This window comes from Pinus tabuliformis, chromosome 5_2, assembly GCF_031772625.1.
Source record: "Pinus tabuliformis cultivar Carrire ecotype Pingquan chromosome 5_2, CPIR1, whole genome shotgun sequence".
NCBI lineage: Eukaryota > Viridiplantae > Streptophyta > Pinopsida > Pinales > Pinaceae > Pinus > Pinus tabuliformis.
This window is the reverse complement of record NC_142306.1, coordinates 978121719-978144972: the sequence shown is the minus strand read 5'-3', so window position 1 is coordinate 978144972 and position 23254 is coordinate 978121719. Positions and strand designations below refer to the sequence as shown.

Here is a 23254-nt window from a genome sequence, read left to right as displayed (position 1 = left end):
TTGAAAAATATGCAAATCTAATATATGCACAATTTTCATTCATGAAATGAGAATTATAGCCATGCAAATGTAATCTATGCAAGATAATTCTTCAAAACAAACACATGATGATTCCAAAGCAGCGAAAGAACAACAAGACTATTTTCCTTCACCGATAAAACTAAAGAACCAATCAAGTGTAAGTAAAGGAAATTGGGTGAAATTTCCGAAGATAAAAAATAATGGAATTCAAAGGCGATTAACATTCAGACACAATTCAACAAAAACATGAAAAATTTGTTTAAAAACTGAGATAAATCCTTGAGCAATGACCAAAGGAAATAAAATTCAAAACACCCAATGAAATTCTTAAAATGGAAATGTTTGAGCGAATGTTATGAAATCAACACTTAAAGTGTAATTATGATCAAACATCAGTACTGGAATAAAAACGACTTATTTTTTCAATGTAGCACATGAAGCACGTCTCATTAAAACACTAAATCTTGAGAAACCCTGATTTGCGATTAAACAAAGAATTTCATCACAAAAAGCAAGATTGAGTAATGGATATGGTGTATTTGACAGAAACTATATAGGAAAAAAGTGACCTTGGGAACAACCTATCTCTTTTTGACCAATCAGCGAACAAGCCAAAAAAAACCGTAATCAAGTTTGCAAAAGGGATTGATTCCCAAAAAGACTTCACCAAGAACTCAAACAAGTTCAGAAAAGATATTGGACAAATGAAACAAATAAGATGACACCTTCTGAAACCAAAATTCAGATTCTCGGTAAGAGAAAACCTATTTTTTTTTAATTCTAGGAAATGTGTAGGTAATCAGTGTAAACCAGTGTGCATGCGCAAGTTGCTTAATGCACAAATTGTGCAGATATGCACTCTGTGTATGAATAGAAATCACGCAGGTTTGGGAACTCCAAGAAAAAATAAAAATAAAAAGTAATCAAACCAAAGGATCTGAAAGATCATAAATTTGCTAACACTCAGGTCTAGCTAGACAAAGAAGATCGAAAAGAAAAACCAAGAAAAGAGAAGAGAATAGTAATGTTCCCCAGTATGGTTGCCAATTTGTTAGGCGAATAAATCCTTCTTGCTAACAAGGGTGATCTCCCAATATCCTAAAGGAAACTAGAAACAAACAGACAATTGAACAGCTTTTTCCCTAATCTCACTTCATTCAAATTGTAAATATAAAAGACGGTGAATAGGTCTCTTACTAATTTGTGAAATGCTTGATGAAGATCCCCGCTCTGTCTCGATGTAGCTTCTCAATGCTTGAAAATACCTGCAACCATAGACATAAGAAATATCAAAGGCATATGCAACATAACAATTCAAACAAGCTTAATCTAATGCTCAAGGAGATTAGAAATTGAAATTGCCTTAATGAGTATCCAAAGAACTACAAATCATTCATCATTTCAGTAAGACAATACAATGGAAACAAAAATCATTTATATTAATTCAAGGATAAAGAATAGCCTTACAACCTTTGCCTTGATGTCATGAGGTTCCTCCCAAGTGCCTCCAACCCTCTCCTAAGATGATAAGTTGTCCAATCTCAATCCAACAACATAAGTCTATCTTGTCTGACCTCCTCAATCCCTCTTCCCTCTAGTCAATTTGTAGGCCAAGAGGAAGAAGTTTTAGATCCAAAAGAGGAGGATGAGATCCCTTAATTGGGGGATTAGGGTTCCTTGAGGAAAGGGAATTAGGTCCATGATGTTAGGGGTTTGGATCAAATAGATATGACATGGGAGCTTTTAGTTTGGCTATATTCGCCCAACAATGCTTCTAGATCTCACTTTTTATTTTTACTTTTCTTTGATTCACCTGCGCGATATATAGTGGAAGACAGACCGTAGTTATGCACTATTCGCAGAGATAAGTACAACAAATGCACATAAACTTCTAGGAAAAGTGTGCAAGTCATAATTAATAAGGTATACAAGCCATTTTTTCCCAAAATTCTCATCTTCTTCAAGGTGTTTTTGATTGTTTGACCTCTAAGGGAGTTCAATGAAACATGTTCACGGATGGCGAAAGATCCATTTTATTGATCAAGTGTCATGGTGACAAAATGATGTGTAACACCTATGTCATTATTTTCTAACCTATGTCATTGAACATCATTAATTTTTTAATATTTTTTTTAACAAGACCCACCCAAGAGCATGTATTAAACCCCTCAACAATCTACAAGAAAGGTAGTGGGAACCAAACTTGGTCTACCATTATGGACTCCCAATGGCATACCACTAGATCACAACAAAACCAACATTGAACATCCTCATTCCTTAATATAAAGTCCGATACAAAACCAAAGTGACAGAGTAACAATGGTTCAATTAGATCATAGTTGAGCCAACATTGAACACCCTCATTATTTAATATCATGTTTGATGCAAAACCACTGTAACAGAGTAAAAGAAATTTGATTATATATGTTATATAGGCCAAACAATATTAAACATTCACATTCCTTAATACCAAGTTTGATACAAAACCACTATGACAGATGTTTAATTAGATCAGTTATTTGGCCCAACCAAAATTGAACATCCTCATTCCCTAATTTCAAGTTGGATACAAAAGCACTATAACATAGCAACAACTGTTTGATTAGATTAGTTTCAAATATATCCCTTCATTGTATAATTGCTAGTAAACTATGTAATTAAAAGAGAGGCACCAATTAAAGATTTTCTAGATCTAAAAACTGTAACCAAAAATATTTTTTATTTTATTCTTATTGCAAAAAAAGGCTATGTCTACTCTTGCAAAGTATGACACTAAACATGCTAACCAGACACATAAAGTAGCAGTATGTTGTGTGCCTGAATGGAGGGCCACAACTCAACCTCATATCAAAATTCAAATACATAGGATGATTAGAAAATATGATCCTACAAGATGACCAGAAAAACAATGACATCTCAAACATGAGATGCAGAAAGTGTTTATAATTGCTTTCCTTTTCAAAGACCCCCTACTAAGGATTTGGCAGCCTATTGTTTGTTGACGAGACCCTGGGCCCCCACTCAAGCAACTCTTTGCTTATATCATCCTTGTGTATAATGACTTCAATGAAGCATAAGCAATCCTTTTTGGGTCCTAGGGAAGTTTTAATAGCCTATACAACCTCTTCTTCCATCTTAACCTGCACAAAAAGAAGTAGTACTGTTAAATGACACAATAAATACTTGGTGCAGTTAAATGGCCATTAACATCTTAGAAAAAGGTCCACATTTTCTGAGGCATTGGTAGCACAATACATAACCATCCAGCGCTGACAATAATAAAATACTCCCATATAATAAGAATCAACAAGAGGATCCAGCAAATTAAGATCAGTCTTGGAATATCTCAACAAAATAGATTGATTGAGCATCCTACATTTTCTAAGGCTTGCACCAAACCATGTGGAGCTTACAAGAAGAGAAAACTCCCATGATAAGAATAAAAAAAGAAATAGTAGATAAAGATCATGTTTGAGATAATCAGCTTGAAGTCCACATTTTCAGAGGTTCTGGCATGATATGAAATCTAAAAACCATGTAGGACTGATGGGAACAGAGAATACCCATGATAAAAATCAACAAAAGAAACTAGGATATTCAAATCGTTCTAATTTTCCATAGGCACAAGTTATTTTCTTGTTTCAGTAGTCCCTCAATTGGTTGAGCAACACAGTGAATGTAAGAACTACAAAGGTTATTAACAAGAAACACAGTTGTCCCTCAGCTGACAAACTCGTTTGTAATATCAACATTGCAACAGATACCCCAAGAGATAATCCCTCCATGCAATGATCTGACTGCTCATGTCTATAGTGATGTAGATATCCTAGCCCTATGGATTTAAGTATGTGACCTCTTTAGGAAGAAAGACATGTCCTTAACTATTATGTCCAGTGAGTTCCAACCAATTAAAATAGAAGTCCCCTAGTCAACAATAACATAATTTTTGAAAAAGAGTTGGTTAGGAAGTGGGCCTCAACAAGATTGGAAAAATAGATGAGTAATCACAGTAAAACAATACCAAATGCACAAATATTGACATATCATAAAAGAAACAAGAAGCCCTTGTAAAACGGTTGGCCATGCTATGAATATAGATTAAAAAAAATACCTTCGCAGTCCAACATTTCCCTTCATTGTTATGAATGGCCTTTACTATACCTGTGTAGTTCCACTTTTTTATGGCATTGTATGGTCTATCATGAATTTCGACCTCTATAGTGTATCCTCTATTATTAATCAGAAAAAATGATAGGAGTTTGCCCATTTCAAATCATGGTAGAAACATCCTGGACTGTGACTTGTTCAAATAAGGAAGAATAAATTTAGATAAAAACTCACTAAATTTTGGACAAAACAGAGAGTACAAAGGAATTCAATATTTCGAAGCTTAGACACTGGCACTCGTTCATTGTTTTTTTTCAGTAAGTGGTACTCGTTCATTGTTATTAAAACAATATTTTAGAATTTAAAATAAAAATCCTTCCTCTGCACCAGCAAGCTTCCATGGCCAATGCATGCAATTGCATGCTTTTATGGCGTTACTTGAGCATATCCCAGTGATGGTTCTATAGACCAACCAATTGATCCATACTGCATTTGAAATTCATACCTGTAAAACACACGTTAAGCACCGGGAACTAACAATTTGCAAATATCCTAAAGCAGAGCACCACCGGAGTAGGTGGCGCTCATCAAAGAACAATAATCTCCCAAACGCACCCTGAACCTTAACATTTCATTATGTGATTTATATTTTGCTCAAAAGAATAAATTGTAATTTTTCTTCATATACAAAACCTTGCAACCATAAATGACAAAAAACATTCTGAAAAAATAATACTCGACAACCAATAAGTTTCCACGTCTTATCCACAAGCAGATTACTAAATCACAAATTGTCCTTTACAGAGAAATTACATCTGACGTGCTCACACTTTTATGGCAATTTAAGCATTTTTCAATTGAACCAAGAGTCACCCGTTTCAACAATTACAACAGTTTCATTTGTGAGCATGCCCTGCAACCAACCATTTTGTACCAGTGAATATCATGAGTGATCTCACTACACCTGTGCCTTATAAGGCGGCGGCCAACGAAAAGACAAATGTCTGACTGATTTTATTTCAGAATCTGATTAGATTCTTTGAGGCCTTACCTGAATGTGTTTGAATAACACATTGATCCTCAAGGTCTCATTTGGTGCACTTTTCAAGGGAACACCTCTAGGTACAAAAAGCAGTTGTCTATAATGCGATTTTTTGGAAGTCTTTCCGGTGGGTTTTTACAGTCAAAATCTGGCAGCAATTTATTGGAATCGCAAATTTGATAGCTAGTTTCTGCACAATCAAAGCGTCCTAGGGGTTTTCCAGGGTGCTGAATCCAATTATGCAGTTAAAAAACCATTTTAACTGCAACAAATGAAGATTTAACCTCAATTTCTTCCGCCGGATTCCGTCACCGAAATTTCCAAAAAATCGCATTATAAACAACTCCGTACAAAAATACGTCAGTAGTTTAAGCATGTTGGGTTGCGCTTCACTTTCCTTGCAAGGGCTTCTAAGAATCTTTCATCAACACACACCCAAAAGTAGGCCCATTTCCCATAGTCACCCTGTTAGGTTGCACCATTATAGCTTTGTCCCTTTTCAATATTAGTGAATATCCCACTGAGCTATAGTCATTGAGAATTGGTCCTGCAAATAAATATGCATTTGCTGACTCAACTATTTCAGCACATCATAAAGTACTTATTGGACCCCAGTAAGTCCCTATGACATGAAGATGAGTCTTTGGAACCTGCCCCCTTAGCAGAGGGCATTACAGCCACGTGATAATCTGATGCACAAATGCACTTTTTTCCTTAGAAACCCGCATTTTTTGCCCACCTACTAAGACGGGCTTCACTGTTGCATTTAGGAATTTTGTCGTCATCTCCACCGCAACTTCCAAACTTTTGGGATTGCTTAGCCTACAATTGATGTAATTAAGAGGGAACCATGTCATACAAAATTAGCTGACAATTGCTGTAATCCAAAGGAAACCATGTCAAACAACATTAGTATTTATTAAAGATTTTGAAATCTTATGTCAACTTGGGAAAAACATAATTAAAATGAGCAAAATAAGATTAGAATCAAAGAATATCAGACATTGATTAAATTCCAAGAATTTGTTCCTTGGGTGTTAAGGAACATGGAACAGGTTGTTGGCTGAAAGTGGGGCGTTGAACGATAGCAAGACTACTGTTGATACTGATATGCACATGCTTTGTAATATTCCCTTTCTTGATCTGGTTAAATTTGACGAAATTTGTCTATGGTATTTATCATGATATTTCCCGATGGTATCATCCCATGGTATTTGCCTTCGAGGAAAATAATAAAATAGGGTCTTTAGAGAGTCCATCAAGCCTATAAAAGGGGATAGAAGCTAAGCATTTAGATCATTCAAGTTTATTTATCTTATTGTGTTTTTCTTGAGAATTTGGAGTGGCCAGTTCCGGTTTGATCCAGGGGACTTGGGCGTGTTATTTTGTCTGGTGGATCCATCCTGGGTCCATAATTATACTTAATTGCATTTGCCTTCTCATTTTAATAAGCAACCATACATGCCATTGCAAGGGCTTGAAATTCATTGTATGGACATGCACTTTTTTTTTGAGTTATTAATATAAATAAAGGCTTCATTTTCAGATCAGGTTGTGTTTAGTGTTTTGATTGCACTTATTTTTAAGTGGTACACCTAGATTTGCCAAATTGGTTGATCATTTCGCTGTTTAGAATCTCACAATGGTATTAGAGTTGCGCGTCCTTCTGATGTAAGGGTTTGATGCCAAGAACTTCGGTGGGATTTATTCTCACCCTAGCCGGCAATTCCATTTTTAGTGGTATCTGATATCACCCAAGTTGTTTTTTCAACGAATGGAAAGGGAAATTTTCTGCATTGATTCAAGGGTTATTATTACTTAAGGATTTTAAAATAGGGTCTAGATTTGTGGTACCAGATCCGTCCATTCAAGTTTAAGAAATCGAGATCTAAATCTTCAACCAAGATTGAAACCTTATGAGATCTTAGGGATTGGTCAGAGCACAAGGCCCACTCTGGCCCAATTTATAGCCAAAAACTTAACATTGAAAAGCCAAGGCCATGGGGTTATACAACCTCTGCCAGCATTGCAAGAGCAGCGCTAAGCTGATCCACTATTTTACAGATTTCGAGATCTATTGAGCATAGCCAATTTTGTGAAAGAAGAATAATGAGGGCAGACAGAATGTTTGCACCCATTGCGGAATTCTGAGCTGAAGTTTTCCAATAGCACACGGGCCAAAGACGTCCCTCATTGCTGATCCAGAGCAGTCAGGAGTTTGAGCGGCCGATCAGTGAAGTTGGTGAGGCCGATAGGTCATATCTTATGCATAATGAGGCCTCCAGTAAGACAGCGGACCCTGCAGTCGACGTAACGGACTTGTTATAAAGTGCTCAAGGTTGACTACGCACCGTCTGGAACCAAGGAACGACCCTCGGTCAATTTGCCACCACAGTCAAGAAGCAAGGATCGTTTGCAAACAAGTCGACCGAAGTGGAAGCGCTGATCTTTGCTCTACTATAGTACGAAGGGAGGGAATCTCAATTTCTGCAGCGTGGAGAAGTACTGACACACAACCAGCAGAGGAAGCGCCCTTTGGAAGGCCACAAGGCCATTAACGCTGAGCAGAAAGATCACTGAACACGGGGTTTGAAGAATCATTGAAGGCCGACAGGGAGGCTATGGAGGATTATCATGAGCGCCATACATCTCAGCAGTTGTTCGACTGGTCACAGGGAAATCGTGGATCCACCAGCCGTGAAAACATTATATTCTTTTAAGCCAAAAGAGTCGAAAGTGGAATTGAGGCCAAGTATTTCAAGTGAAACTGTATTTGTGGAGACCAGAAGAGGCTTGTGTAAATCAAATGCCCCCTATTTTCATTAAGAGCAGAAGAGTAATGCGGGCTTTTATTTAATTTTATTTGATTTACCTGAGAGATGAACAATGAGTATGTATGAGTGGGAGTTTTTGTGATTTCTATATGAGGATCGAACACTTCTATTTCATATGCCTGCTGGTCGCCAGATCCATTTGAGCGATCCTCTCCGTTGCGGGTAACACCGAGAGCTAACTGCCATATCATCAAAGGCTCTAGACTAATGTTTTCTTGTAAACATTGTGGAGCCCAAAAGTTTCAGAGATCAATTGAATTGCTTTGAGGATTCAGAACTGGATGTGTTCTTCTCCAACCGCAGAAGCTCACATTGTGACAACAAACATATGTAGCTATGATCTGCCCTCCGTACTTTAGTAATTTTATCTTTTTGGAGCAGTGAATGATTCTGTTTGTGGAAGGTGGAGGCCCTAAAAGCGCATTATGTCCTACTGTCGAAAGCCTGAAAAGAGTGGATAATGATGCTTTTTGCATGATTAAATTTGAAAGGTGAACTCTGATTTGATTTGATTGATGACAAATTTCACACTATTTGAATGACTGAACTTGATCACCTTGACGCCTTACCAATTTTGATTCTAGTCGAAAATTTCTCCATATTTTTGCCACCAGGCCAGAATCGCCATAAAATCTCAATGTGCGCTAGGAAGAATGGAATGCGCTTTTATCCGTTGTAGCCTTGGCCCTTCGCCCTCTCTTTTCAATATCTTAGCATTGTTTTCTCAATAAAATTCACAACTGCAGCTTTATTTATTCAACAACAAAAAAAAGTAAAAAAGAGGAGGCTTGAGTGGTAAAAGCCCTTAATGGAGACTTTGTACTTTATTGACTATTTGAAGCAAGATTTTGGTTGTGCATATAGTATTTAAAAAAGAAAAAAAGAGCAAAAAGAAGAGGGGCAAATCATTTTTCTATTTTCTAGTGAAGCTTCCGTAGGGTTAAATTTTGAGGAGGTATAATATATTTTCATGATTTGCTTGCGCTGTTTTGAAGAGATCCTAGAAAACACCCAAAAACTTCTTGATGAACTAGTGAAGATATATGGTCTTTTACGCAACAATACCTCTTTAGACCAAAATAATGGTCAAAGCAGCAGGCCTTTCTCAAAAAGAGTCTATGTCATTCTACAACAGAAGAGCCCATGGGAAGCGAATGAAGGACAGGGAAGAGGGGCTAAGCTCTTCACACTTGGATTTGAATTGCAACAAACAAAGTCAGACATAGATATTCATAATTTGGAGGAATTACACACATGTTTGTCTAAGGTGGGCCAACCAGAATGGAAGAAACTCAGTTGGGCTCTCAAGCCATCCATGCTTGCATTGATACAATCTAAACTTTGGGAACACCTTTGTGAAGAGGTCAGACTAATAGTTGCTTCTTGTCTCAGCAGGGTCATAGCTCTAACATCACCACTATTGCCCTACAACAATGATCTCATGAAATATATATTGCAACTGATAGTAGAATCCCTTCAGGGATTGAATAACATCATGCTTCCTACCTTTTAGAAGCGGTGCAGAATTTTAAAACTCATGGAAAAATTCAACTTTAGCACATTCATGTTGAATTTGGAATGTTATGAGTTGATCTTTCAGTTGCTCCAAAACTTTTACACCAATATTACATCAGCTCATTCAGACCATGTCAAAACAAGCATGCAAAAGATTGTGTCTATATTCTGAGAAAGCGATGTTGACATCTGCAAGATACTAAGATCCAAATTGTTGGCCATTTGGAGGAAGGAACCACAAGGATCACTAGTTGCCTATGATTTAGTCGAGAAGTTGGTCAGAAAAAGCATAAAATTGGTCAGAAGGGCGCTGACTAGGAAGGAGTTGAGAAGGATTGATGGAGGAAGCAAGAACAAGATCTGCAACAAGAATGAACTAAGGAGGAGAGGACAATGCTTTATCTACAAGGGACTTTGGCCCTTAACCATTCATGTCCAAGTGATGAGGAGGCAACAAGGGTAGATCATGGAGATTCATCCATTGTTGAGTTCACCTTTTTCAGAAGAGAAGCTATGAAGGATCTAAGAAGTCAAGTATAGATGATGAGAAACAACACCATGTTTTTCAGAGGATCTTGCAGGAGATGCCGATGATAATTAGTCAACTTGAAAAAGTACACGGGGAAAGGAAGGAGGGAATTCCTCCTAATGATGAGGTAGTTGAGTCTGTAGATATCCAGGAGAACATCCATAAAGAGTATGAGCAATCAGGTATAGATAACAGTCCACCAATACATCCATGTTTGATAATCAGAGAGTGCAGACAACTTATCCCCACATGTGGAGAAGGCCAAGAAGAAGACATTTAAGAAGAATCAAATGTGGAGCTAGTAATAATAGACCGACATTATGACCATGATCATGCAGGGAAGCATGACAAAAATAGTATGTAGGATGACCCATTTCTAGAGGGTCAGTGAAAGGTTCAAGTTGATGTTGTGGTCATGGAGCATCCGGTGTGGATAGATACATAGACATTCAACAAGGCATGAGAATTTCCAGTAGAGGACTTTCAGGAAAGGATAATGCATTTCAAGACAGATCTTATTATGTTGAAACAGAGAGTTTGGAAAATTCAAGACACTATCTTATAGGAGAATAGAAAAATTGAGGAGCTCATAGGGGTATGTGTTGAATCAACGACCCAACTGTCTAATGTTGAGGAACAATTCAAGTCCCTCACAAGGCAGTAAGAGGAGTATAGTTGGTAGTTCCAGAGTAGCCCTCTACAGGAGTACATAGATAAGGCTTGCAACACTACTAATCCCCCCTTATACATTGGCAAGAGCAGGACAAAGTTCTCCAAATGTATCATGTTGGGTGACTGAGTGGAGCAGCATGAGTTGAGCGTGGAGCAACATCAACATAGTAGATTTGCAGGTATTCAACCTTCCCAAGGTGTGGATTGGCGAGAAATTATGAGTTGGTGATCTATTGATGGGTTGATTCCTAGGATGACACTCACAGCGAAGGGCATATTGCAACTTGGGCCCTTTGGCACAAGCGGTGATGGAAGGTTGAGATGATACCATAACCCACACCTTCAGCCCATGTTTTAACTCTTTTGCACGTCATCTTAACCATTGGACATCCCCACTTGGGACTGCCTACCATTATAAACCTACACTCCTCCTCCACACTTAGCCAATTTCGCATATAGCCTCGTGCGTTCAGCTCTGCAGCTCGCGGGCGTTACATAAATGAATCTATCGAGGGAAGGATTGGTCAGAGGATCGCTTGGGATCCATGTATTGAAGGATCCATTCATGATCATGTAGCATGGAGGTATGGAATAACACACTAGGTTGTATGGGATCCTGGTATCAATGCTTCTGTTGTGGATAGCAATGAAATGCTTGAGGGCAAGCAATCTTTGGCCAGGAGGATTTGTAATATTTCCTTTCTTGATCTGGTCAAAATGGACGAAATTTGTCCATGGTATTTACCATGGTATTTTCCCATGGTATCAGGCCATGGTATTTGCCTTTGCTTTTCGAGGGAAAATAATAAAATAGGGTCTTTAGAAAGTCCTTCAAGCCTATAAAAGGGGATAAAAGCTAAGCATTTAGATCATTCGGGTATATTTATCTTGTTGTTTTTTCTTTAGAACTTGGCGTGGCCAGTTCCAATTTGATCCTAGGACGAAAACCTCGTGAGTGTTATTTTGTCTAGTGGATCCATCCAGGGTCGACGATTGTGCGTAATTGCATTTTTCTTCTCATTTTGATAAGTAGCCATGCATGCCATTGTAGGGGCTTGAAATTTATTATATGGGCATATACCTTTTTCTTCAATTATTAATATAAATAAAGACCGCATTTTCAGATCTTGTTGTGTTGAGTGTTTTTATTACAATTATTTTTTAACAAGAACACCTAGATATGCAAGATTGGTTGATTATTTCGTTGTTTAGAATCTTACAAGCTTGCTCTCCATAAAGGATATGGAAATTTCATAGTCAATGAACTCCTGAGCATCATCCAAGTGAGTCACAATAACCTATAAAAATTTTAAATTTTAACACCCTTAGATCTACTCAAAGGAAGGAACCCAACATTCAATCCAATACCAGTGTAACATCACATTCTACATAATTTCAGAGACCTGAGCACATGTGATCGTCTAGAAGAAATGATTCTCCTGGCTGAAGTCAAGCAACCCATGGTATGATGCAGAATGTGGTTGGTTCCATAGTCATTAGAATTATGCCCCCCATGATACAGATGACGGGAAAATTCTCACTGTAAGCCCCCGCGATCGCATTGATGATCCTGAGCCCCCCAACTGTGAAAGTAGTGACGCAAACCCCCACGCCTTTGGATCATGCATACCCATCGATAACGTACCTGGAATTGAGTTCGTTGCAACAGCGGATGAGATTGAGGCTGGGCTCCGCCAGCAGATGGTCTAGCAAGGTGAGATTGAAGTCCCCAGGAATAGAGAAAATGTCAGTGACCCCAACCTCAACAAGCCTCCATGCCAGGTGGCGCCCCAGTGTCGAAATGGAGCTACTCCCGCTTGTTCGCTCTGCAACAATGGACATGCAACTGATTTCTTGCAGGGTGGACACCCCACGTCATTGTTGGCAGGTGGGCCATTCTAAGTTCACCTCAATAGTGCTCATATTCATCTCTGATAAATCGATCTTTCGGCCCAAAATCACAAGAATCTTTTGGCCTGTGGCGTTTTCTTTCCTATATCCCGCTGGCAATAAACGCTCCAAAATATCTAGAGAATTTGGAGAGATTTGAAAATATTGTTCTCTCAAACATTTGTTGATGTCAATTTGTGGCGTGGTGTGTGAATTTATAGGTTTCATTAAGTGGACCAAATTAAAAAAAGTCGATGGTTTTAGTTGAAGAGTGGTCAAACTATAGCAAAACCAAGAGGTTCGCAGTAGTGGTTTTGTATGTTTGATATTTGTTAGAAAAATTTAGGCAGAGAAGTAGAGTAAAATATCTCGTGAAGCTACTTTCGTGCAGCTCACCTTCGCACACCGCGGAGGTAATTTCATGGAGGTCTATGAAATTCACGAAGTTGATTTCGCGAACCTGGATTTAGCGGAGCTATTGCAGAGACTTAATAAATATACATAATTCACTTATGGAAAAAACAAAGGTAAAAGCTTGGAGCATCACAAATAAAACTTAGGATTGATTTCTAAATCTTGCAAATACATTCACATGAGACTGCAGCTCATTTACTAAGTAAAAACAAAACACTTCACATGGAATAACACATAGTAAAACACAATAACTGTTGTTTTCACGCGCCCACTAAAATTTGCTCCACCATTTCTCATCAGAGACTCTCTCCCTTTTTCTTATTTACTTTCTTACCCTCTCTCTTACAAAAATGACTTTTACATTCATATTTAACTCAACATACGATTTTACATTTAATTCATGACAGAGCAAAATAATTAATATGATGTTGTTGTTGAGTGTGATCAGAATCGCGCAGGTGTTTGTGGAGTGTGGGCAATAGTCACTGAATGAATGCTTGCCCATATCTATTTAGCAAAATACATTAAATGCCTTAAATGCCTTTGCTAAGTTTCGGAATGGTTCGTGCCTGGCTTCAATCCTTCCATCTTCAAACAGAGACACAACCTACAAAAATACTTCTGACAAGTATGGTTGCTGCCAGATTGTTTATTACGGTGGTTAGGATTATTATTTCCAACACTCTCCCTAATCACAATTGCCACCATTGAAAATTCCCAAATAGTTTCTGAGATAAACAAAATTTTCACATGCCAATGGCTTTGTGAAGACATCAACAAATTGTTCCTGTGACCTAAAGTGCTGCAACACAATTTCATCATTGTTAATAAACTCTCTAATAAAATGATATTTAGCATCAATATGTTTGGTCCTCTTATGGAAGATAGAATTCTTTGACAATGCAATTGTTGAGGTGTTGTCATAGAAAATAGTTGTCGCTCCCTCTTGGTCATGATGAAGATCCCTCAACATCCTTCTCATCCAAATTGTCTGTCACGTTGTTGTTGTTGTTGCTACGACATATTCAGCTTCTGCTATTGATAGTGACACTATTGGCTGCTTCTTGGAGGCCCATGAAATGGCTTCAAGACCCAAATGAAAAACATATCCTGACGTGCTTTTTCTATCATCAACACTGCCTGCCCAATCACTGTTAGTATAATCAACCAACCTGAAATCACTTATTCCTGTGTACAAAATGCCATATTGTTTTGTCCCATTGACATACCTTAAAATCCTTTTCGCTACTTGCCAATGTGTCTCCTTGGGTTTCTCCATGAACCTTGACACCAAACTTACCACATACATTATATTTGGCCTAGTGGCGGTCAAATACATCAAGTTGCCTATCATGCTTTTGTATAATATCGGATTGTCATTGTTGTTGCAATCTTCTTTGCTCAACTTCAATCCCATGATAGTTGGGGTTGGTGCGGACTTGTTGTTCTGCATTTTAAACCTCTCCAAAATGTCTACCACATACTTCGCTTGAGAGATAAAAATGTCATTTTCTGTTTGCTTCAATTCTATGCCCAAAAAATATCTTAGCAATCCCAAATCAGTCATTTCAAATTCACTATTCATGAATTATTTGAAATAAACGATGAGGAAATAATCATTTCCTGTAAAAATCAAATCATCTACATATAAGACGACAATGAGAATTTTACCTTCGCTCTCTTTGATGTAGAGAGTGGGTTCACCATCACATTTGTCAAAACCATTGTCCAACAAGTAGGCATCTATCCTACTATACCATGTGCGTGGTGTTTGCTTTAACCCATAGAGAGCTTTCCTCAACTGATACACTTTGTTTTCTTGGCCTCCAACCTCATAACCATGCAGTTGCACAACATACACTTCCTCTTTCAACACTCCATTCAAGAACGTTGATTTTACGTCCATCTAATACACTTTCCATTTATGTTGCGTGGAAATTACCACAACTGCGCGCACTGTCTCCATTCGCGTGACTAGCGCGAACATCTCTGCATAATCTCTTCCATGCTTCTACTTGTATCCTTTGACAACTAGTCTTGCTTTGTGCCTTTCAATCTTTCTCTCAATGTTTCTTTTGGTCTTATAGACCCACTTCACTCCAATGACATGTTTTCCTTTCAGAGGGCTCACTAACTCCCATGTGTCATTCCTTTCTGTTGTTTCTATTTCTTCCTCCATTACCACAACCAACTTTTCTTCTTTGAATGCATCTTCAAAATGGATTGGGTCATCTACATGACAAAACAAGGCAAATAAGGAATTCAGACCAGCGCTACTGTCAACTTCATCTTGCTCATAAATTTCATTTAAATTTATGAATTTTGGTCTTCTTGTGCTTGCTGAAGATGGGCTTGACATGTCACTTGGTGTCGCGCTTCATGATGTGCTTGGAGAAGTACTTTCTTGGTTGCACGAAATTTTCCTATTATTTGTTGATGGCGTTGCTTGATGCCTACTTTGTTGCACTTGAATAGGAGTAGAGGGAGTCACTGTTGAGGAATTACTTGTTGCTGTTAATTCCTCTTTGTCCTCATGTGGTATACATGCTTTCACATTGACTGTCTTCTCTAAACTTCCATCCCATGCTTCCTCTTCTATGAACTACACATCTCTGTTGATTATGACCTTCTTGGTTGATGGATTGTAGAGCTTGTATGCCTTGGATTCATCACTATATCCAACAAATATACATTTCTCTCCCTTGTTGTCCAACTTCTTCCTTAACTCATCTGGGACATGTGCATACACCACCCATCCAAAAACTCCTATGTGAGTTACATTTTGCTTTCTTCCACTCCATGCCTCTTTAGGAGCAAGGTTCTGGACACTTTTGGTTGGACATCTATTCAAGATATATGTTGCACAAGCGACAACTTCAGCCCAATAGTCATTTGGCAAATGCTTTTCCTTCAACATACTCCTTGCCATCTCCATAATGGTCCTATTCTTCCTTTCTACCACACCATTTTGCTGAGGTGTATACCTTGTTGTAAATTGCTTGTGAATTCCATGCTCCCTATAAAATCGAAGGAAATCATTTGAGATATATTTGCCACCTTTTTCAATCTTGAGGACTTTGATGTAGTGTCCACTTTGCTTCTCAACAAGAACCTTGTATTGGCGAAAGTGCTCAAACACTTCACTTTTCTGTTTTAGGAGAAATACCCATGTCTTCCTTGTGTAGTCATCTATGAAGGTCAATACATAGTGGCTGCCACCAATTGATGGTGTCTGCATTGGTCCACATAAATCTGAGTGGACAATCTCCAAAGGTGCCTTTGCCCTTACTGACTTTCTTGCTGGAAATGTCTCTCTATGTTGCTTTCCCAAGATACATCCTTCACATAGGGTGTCTGGTTTTTCTATGAGTGGTAAACCCTTCACCATGCCTTTCCTATGTAGCAAATTCAAACCTCCAAAGTTGAGATGTCCAAATCTCAAATGCCATAACCAGTTTTCATCTTTTACCTCTGCTTGAGAGTTTACTTGTATGGAAGCTGCCTATTTTCGTGCAGCTTCTTGTGAGTTCATAGATAATTGTGCTTGTGCACCTTCTTTCTGCAAATATGATTCTAATTTTAAGGGAAACACTATATTGTTTGCCATCTGAACATTTGCAATCAGATGTCTACTTGGAGGCCTATCCAAAATTGTGCATACCTCATTCTTGAAAAAGACATTGTATCCCTTTTGCATGAGTTGTCCAATGCTTATGAGGTTATGTTTTAGACCGGGGACAAAGTAAACATCTGAGATGTACTTCTTCTCCCCCTTCTTTGTTAGGATATTAACTCTTCCTTTTCCCATGACAGATACTTTGCTATCAGTCCCTAATGTCACTTCATATTTCACACTTTCATATAGATTGGAAAACATTTTTATGTTTCCTGACATGTGGTTGCTACACCTTAGATCTAGATACCATATATCACTCTGTTTTTCTTGTGCTACATTACAAACTAAAAACATGCTATCATGGTTCTGATTTTCTCTTGTGAAATTTACATTTGGTTTGTTACTAATGTCATATTTATTCTTTCTACATTCATTTTCATAATGACCATACTTCTTACAATAATGACGTTGGACTTGAGATTTATCATACCTCTGACCTTGTGTTTGATTTTGGCTTGGGCCTTGACTCATATTTTGATTGCTGCCTCTTCCACTTGAGCTTGAAGGGTTGTTTCTTCCACCTCTGTGTGGGCTTCTTCCTCTTCCTCTAGCATATGATCTTCCTCTGCCTCGACCTTGACCAAATGATACTTGTGTCTTGAAGGAATGCTCCAATGAGGAGCTTTATGCTCTATTCAATCTATGTTCATGAGAAACCAATGATGCATTAAACTCATCCACTAAGAACTGTGAGAGATCCTTTGTCTCTTCTATGGCCACAACAATGGCCTCAAAGTTTGTTGGCAAACTTCTCAAAACTTTCTCAACTATTCTTCTTTCCTCAAATGTCTCACCATGAGACCTGATTTCAGTGACCAACCCACTTACATGTGTAAAAAACAAGTCTATATTCTCAGACTCTTTCATACAAAGTGTTTCAAAATCTCTCCTCAACATTTGCAGCTTTGGTGTCTTGACTTTTGTCATGCCTTGGTAGGCTGTCTGGAGGGTGTCCCATGCTTGCTTGGACTTCGTTTTTGCTGCAACCCTTGGGAAAATACTTTCATGAACTGCTTGGAAAATATAAAACAGGACTTTTGAATTCTTCTTCATGTTGTCCCTTAACAAATCTCTTTCTTGTTGAAAGAAGGCATTGTATGTTGCTGCATCTGCTGGTTCTTGAAAACCATTCTCCACCAAATCCAAAATGTCTTGAGAAGAAAACATGGCCTTCATTGTAATAGCCCAATAATCATAATTTTTTCCATTAAATTGAGGTATTTGAGGATTAGTCAAGCTTGTGCTTGATGTTGCCATTTCTGAGCATAAAAAAAAAACTTTCTATCTCCTAGTAAATATGCTAAAAATAATCTACCCTCAAAACAATTCTTACTATTAGTAAAAACACTTTGTTTTACACTAACAATATGTAACCCACTCTGATACCATGCTAGAAAAATTTACACAGAGAGGCAGAGTAAAATATTCCGCAAAGATACTTTCGTGCATCTTACACGCACAACGGAGGTAATTTTGTGGAGGTCTATGACATTCGCGACGCTGATTTCATGGACTTGGATTTCGCGGAGCTATTGCATAGACTTAATAAATACACAAAATTCACTTATGGAAAAAACAAAGGTAAAAACTTGGAGCATCACAAATAAAACATGATTGATTTCTAAATCTTGCAAATACATTCACATGATATTGCAGCTCATTTACCAAGTAAAAACAAAACACTTCACATAGAATAACACACAGCAACTGTTGTTTTCACGTGCCCACCAAAATTTTCTCCACCATTTTCTCCTCAGAGACTCTCGTCCTTTTTCTTCTATTACTCTCTTACCCTCTTTGCTACAAAAATGACTTTTACATTCATATTTAACTCAACATAAGATTTTACATTTAATTCATGACAGAGCAAAATAATTAATATGATGTTGTTGTTGAGTGTGATGAGAATCGTGTAGGTGTTTGTGGAATGTGGGCAATAGTAGTTGAATGAATGCTTGCCCATATCTATTTAGAAAAATATATTAAATGCCATTCACACCTGGCTTCAGTCCTTCCATCTTCAAACAGAGACGCAACCTGCAAAAATACTTCTAACAAATTGTTGTGCATTTATGGTTGATGATGTTTATGGTGAATGTTAATGGTTTCACTGTGTTATAAAGGAAACATAATACTTGGTAAAAGAAGAAAATAAACCAAGTATAGACACAAGGCGTAGTCCACGATCGCAAGTATTGATGAAAAGAAAGTGGTCAGTGGTGCCGCACCTTGCTATAGTGCGGTTGGAAGAGTACCGTCAGTGTAGGGGCGTGACAGGTGGTATCAGAGTTGATTCAGGTTTTGCAGGAGACCTGGTGAATGGTGTTGAAGTATTGAAGCTGCTACACATTTGCACTTCATGACAGGTGGTATCAGAGCTGATTTGGAAAATCATGACGAAAGGCTGATCCCACTGCACTATTGTGACAGTTGGTATCAGAGTTGGTTCAGAAATCTGAAGGGTGATTCAGGTTTGCAAGGAAAGTGGATGGCAAAGATGGTGGAAGGACCTATGGCAGGTGAATTTAGCCATAATGAAGGTGAAGCTTTCCTGTACGAGGTATTGGAACAAATGAGTAGATGGAGTTCTGAATGGGCTTCTATGAAGGCCAAGAACATGAAGGTTCGGGAAGGCCATGCAAAGATAAACGAAGAACTTGAAGAACTCAAGGACCAATACAGGGGTACGATGGAAGTTGATGAGCTCAAGGGACTTGATGAGGAGATCCAGCAGAATGGTCTTAGTCTTCAAGAAATCTTGGATGAGAGAGTTCGACTAAGGGAGAAAAGTGCCATGGCAGAAACCAAAGTCAAGCAACTTGAGGATGCAATGAAGAAGGACTTTCTTGATAAGAAGGTCGTGGTAATTGAGCAGGATGAGCTCGACTACATTGACAGACTTGGGGACTACTACCGAAATAATCAAGTAGATGTTCGGAAGCTTAGTTCGATGGAAGCAGTCGATGGGTACTTGGTTGGTGCACTTGAGCAGAATGCGATGGAAGACAAGCTTGAAGGAAGTCAAGCTAGACCAGGATCGAGTTGCTTAGAAAATCCAAGCAAGGAAGTGAAGTACCTTAAGAGGGATGTCAGGTTGGAACATAAGCCAATGGACACTTCTGAGGCCGAATTTTTGAAGAAGGTTGCTGATATAAGACACAAGATAAAGTCGACAGAAGGAGGTAATGCCTTGAAGCTGAGTTTTGTGCAGGTGACCGTGAAGGGCAAGAGATTTGTAGCTTTGGTGGATACGGGAGCTACTCATAGCTTCTTCAGGGAGAGCAAGAAAGTCTTTTGGAAAGAAAATTAAGATGGAGAAAGAATGGAGTGCTTTCAAAGCAGTCAACTATACCATGAAGGTTGTTACTGGTGTAATGGAGAACACTCAGGTGAGAGTGGCTCGTTGTTTGGAAAGTTGGACTTGAGGATCGTGGACATGGATGATCATTCTATGGTGCTGGGGCAAGATTTCCTGAAGCTTGCACAAGCCATACCAATGGTGGACCAAGACATTCTCTTGATCACAGTTGAAGGAAGGACCATGTTGGTTCTGATGAATAGAAGGAGTTGCTTGGGGTGTAGACCAAGGATAACTTCTATGACTTTGTATCCCAAAGATATGAATGTGAAACATGAGGATGTGGAGCAGAGAGGACTTGGGAGTATGACTCAAACAACTAAGGAAGAGAAGTTAATTGACTTTGTTGCAAGAGCGAGGAAGAAGGAAGGAAGTGGGATATCAATCTCATAGGTCCTGAAGCACCTGGCAGAGACATCTTCTACCAGAGATCTTCACAATCGAGTTGCAAATGAAGAAAGTTTGAATACTTCTTCAGTGGCAGTGTTTGAGGAGGATTATGTAGGTAGAGATCCGGCTGGCATAGTGGAATTTTGTAGGTATGTTATGGGCATATATGACTTTCAGTTGACGCTTGAGAAGCTTGGGTGTACATGTGAGGAGGTTGAGGCTGTGCACAAATACTTGAGGACATAGCACCAATTTGATACATGGGTGGATGAGAGTCAGGGAGGAAACTTCCTGGCCCTCCTCTCTTGATAGAAAACCTTGGAGATGGGTTGGTGCAGGGACCTTGGTTGGAGGGGGATGCACCACCTTGACAAGGGGCCTTGGAAGAGGCTTCTTTATGATGATAGATTTGCAAACTTGGATGAGGATGACCGATCGTTGTGACAGGTCTACCTAGTTGGACAACATGGTAAACTTGAGTCATGGACATCAGGTTGGAAACATGGAGCATGGAAGTGTTATGCAGGGACATTATGCAAGAGCACTTGTAGAGGTGTCATTTATGGGCATCCAATGAGGAATGCCGAGGTAGGGATGTTGTACAGGTGGATTTGTTAGTGTGACATGGAGATGTTTTACTTAAGAGCCGATGGAGATGTTGTGCGTTCTTATACAATAAGACCATGGACTGGTTAGACTTGTGAGCAGGCTATGGAACATTCCTACTACAGGGAGAGTTGAGGTATCTTGTAGAGACCTTTGGGCTGAGACATGTATGCTTACTGGTTGGAGATGATTCATGGAGCTCATGATGACATAAGATTGTGACTTTTATTATCATGGACAACATGTTGTAGATAAGATGAGGGCTTGTTATGCTAGTGGAAAAACTTGTGAACCATTTATGAAACCAACGTTTCGGACTAGCTAGGTGAGTCCATCATCAGGGCTTCTTCATGGACTTAGACATGGCTTATATGGAGATGGATTCTTGAACGAATTGTTGTTGTGACGAGAGTATGAGAAACGACTAATGATGGCATGAGGATGTGCATTCTCATGGTTTGAGCGTGACAGTTGGATTAGTTACCCAACTAGTTCAAGTCATGGGGGACGTCAATGTACAGAGATGTGTTAGCATTGTGTTGGAGTACCATGGCAGCAATTCACACGATGACGAAACATGATGAGGTCGACATGACATGTTGCAGTAGAGAAATATGCGGAGATTGCAGCGAGAAGTGGTTGATGATCATGGATTGAGATGAATTTTTGATATATGACATACCGATGGTTTATATGGAATTGGTATGGGTATCTTGGTGACAAATGGTTACTGGGATGAGGAATTATCGAGGACGACAATGATTTCAAGTGGGGGAGAATGTGAGGACCATGAGCTGTAGGGTGCGCATGGTGAGCAAAGGCACAACACAGTGGGAGAACACGCGAAGCAAAATCGAGCAAATGTGATGTGTTTTGGGTTTGGTATGTTTATACCGTATGGGTGGTCCCGTGCGACCCAACGAGTGAGTGATCCGATGGGCGAACCAACACACGGGCAGGAGGTCACTTGGTGTTTTAAAGTGGGCTGACATGTTAAAACTAAGAAGTCGACGAGTTGCATATGCGTTGGTGGGTCGGCTGGGCGCCCCAAGCATTGATGGTGAACGCATATACATAGGCATGGTGAGTTGGAGGTTGGACAATCGAACTTGGATGAGCATCAAAGTGCGAAGTTAGCTTTTGGTGGTTCTGCTATTGGTGCAGAGCAGGGTGTGCAGATGTGCCCGCACGACGGGTGAACCAGAGTCTGAATGAAGGTGTCGCAAGTTATGAACAAAGGCGCGATTGGTGTGCGGAGTGCACCCGAGTTGGGCAACACAGACACAGGGGGCGGGCGCCCAAGTTGGGAAAACGACACGGTGAGATCAATCAAACGAAGATCAACCAAGAGTGCGAGCTAGGCATTCGTTCAGGACTGCGGTGAGCGCATGTCGCAGGACGAATTTTCCCTCACGACGGGCGAGCTGAACCGTGAACAGGTTGGTGTATAATGCGGACTGGGTAGACAGTGAATCGGGGGAAGGTTCGTGCAAGGCGACTTGAGGGCACACTCACCGAACGGCGGTTGCACTGAACGATGGTTGGGTGTGGTGACACTTTGGTGTGCCCACCGAATAAACCGAATGAAGGGTCATGCGGGGCAACATGGAGGTGCGTTTGTTGAACAAATGGTCATGCAGGGCAACACGGAGGTGCGCCTACCGAACGAAGGTCAGGTGACTCGCAGGTGGAACGCCGAAACGAGGAGTTGGTGTTGTGTTGTGAACGGTGGTGCGGCCAACGTGTAAGGTGTGCCTGGGTAGGGTGGCACGACTACATGGCCAGGCGCCCAAGTTGGGCAAACGACACGAACGTGCGACGGGGTAAACGGAGAGTTGGGCATAACATGCGGCAACCTTTCGATCGTGCCGACAAGCTGGGAAACCAAGTTTGCCAATGTTGTAAATTCGGCTAAGTGTAAATTTGGGGTTTCCTCCAAGATTTAACTTGTACTTTGAAAGTTGTAAGATTTATATATATTGATATACGAGTAGACTCACAACGGGAAGTTTCCCCTCTCTTTATAACTTTTGTGTATTTATAGTTGATGCTATTTATGGTGAATGTTAATGGTTTCACTGTGTTATAAAGGAAACATAATACTTGGTAAAAGAAGAAAATAAACTAAGTATAGACATAAGGTGTAGTCCACGATCGCAAGTATTGGTGAAAAGAAAGTGGTCGGTGGTGCTACACCTCA

At 39.4% G+C, this 23254-nt stretch overlaps 1 pseudogene; it reads right to left on the bottom strand.

Moving 5' to 3' along the window:
- Positions 1–2993: 2993 nt before the first annotated feature.
- Positions 2994–12838, bottom strand: LOC149162554 (pyruvate decarboxylase 2-like; annotated as a pseudogene).
- Positions 12839–23254: the final 10416 nt, after the last annotated feature.